The sequence below is a fragment of the Pelobates fuscus genome, chromosome 4, assembly GCF_036172605.1.
Source record: "Pelobates fuscus isolate aPelFus1 chromosome 4, aPelFus1.pri, whole genome shotgun sequence".
Classification (NCBI taxonomy): domain Eukaryota; kingdom Metazoa; phylum Chordata; class Amphibia; order Anura; family Pelobatidae; genus Pelobates; species Pelobates fuscus.
Window position 1 is genome coordinate 20,665,931 of NC_086320.1, and position 1,477 is coordinate 20,667,407.

Sequence of the window (1,477 nt, forward strand, 5' to 3'; positions counted from 1 at the left end):
ACTACGATCTATCTTTTGAACCACTGGACCAATTTGTATGATTTTAACGTATGTTTGTATTTGGAGTATGCTGATTCTGAAAATGTAAGTTTTATGTGAATGTGATGCATACTTTTAAAGTTATGAATAATGTGGAAAAACTGTATTTCTCTGCTTGTGATAATTACATTACCCATTTTGTAATGGCACCCCTTTATGCCCAAGTGCCATTACAAAAGATGAGAGCGGAAAAGTGGGGGATTAGCTCAAATGGTAGAGCGCTCGCTTAGCATGTGAGAGGTAGCGGGATCGATACCCGCATTCTCCAGTGGCTTCTTCTTCTTTTAAATGAAGGGTGCTTAGACTGTATGTTGCATGTCTGTATTTTATGTAATAAATGTAACCTTGTGTATTTTACTGTCTTTTTACTGCCATGTGCTTAATGGAGTTTTGCATCTGTCCTTGGAGATAATTGGATTACTTCCCAATTATCTCCAGGATAGAAGACTCTGTGGAACTGGTTTTGGGCAGAAAAGCCATGCTTCATTTGTTCACAAAGGACTACGATCTATCTTTTGAACCACTGGACCAATTTGTATGATTCTGACCTATGTTTGTATTTGGAGTATGCTGATTCTGAAAATGTAAGTTTTATGTGAATGTGATGCATACTTTTAAAGTTATGAATAATGTGGAAAAACTGTATTTCTCTGCTTGTGATAATTACATTACCCATTTTGTAATGGCACCCCTTTATGCCCAGGGTGCCATTACAAAAGATGAGAGCGGAATAGTGGGGGATTAGCTCAAATGGTAGAGTGCTCGCTTAGCATGTGAGAGGTAGCGGGATCGATGCTTCTTCTTTTAAATGAAGGGTGTTTAGTTGAACTTTTTGTTTACCTGGATGTCATTGCCACAGCCGCATGTTGCAAAATGTTTAACTGCTTACCTGATTCTTCAAAAATGTCCTACTTTGACATTGAGTGAACTCACGAATTACCTTCGATAGCTCAGCTGGTAGAGCGGAGGACTGTAGTTGGTATATGATAGCAATCCTTAGGTCGCTGGTTCAATTCCGGCTCGAAGGACATTTGCTTTTCTCTCTTGTAGAGCAGAGGACTGTATGTTGCATGTCTGTATTTTATGTAATAAAATTAACCTTGTGTATTTTACTGTCTTTTTACTGCCATGTGCTTAATGGAGTTTTGCATCTGTCCTTGGAGATAATTGGATTACTTCCCAATTATCTCCAGGATAGAAGACTCTGTGGAACTGGTTTTGGGCAGAAAAGCCATGCTTCATTTGGTCACAAAGGACTACGATCTATCTTTTGAACCACTGGACCAATTTGTATGATTTTGACGTATGTTTGTATTTGGAGTATGCTTATTCTGAAAATGTAAGTTTTATGTGAATGTGATGCATACTTTTAAAGTTATGAATAATGTGGAAAAACTGTATTTCTCTGCTTGTGATAATTACATTACCCATTTTGTAA

General features: G+C 37.6%; 1 non-coding gene across 1 annotated transcript; it reads left to right on the forward strand.

Annotated features, from left to right (window-relative positions):
* The first annotated feature begins 234 nt into the window (after positions 1-234).
* Positions 235-307, forward strand: TRNAA-AGC (transfer RNA alanine (anticodon AGC)). The gene has a single exon. It is a non-coding gene; the product is annotated as a tRNA-Ala (tRNA).
* Positions 308-1,477: the final 1,170 nt, after the last annotated feature.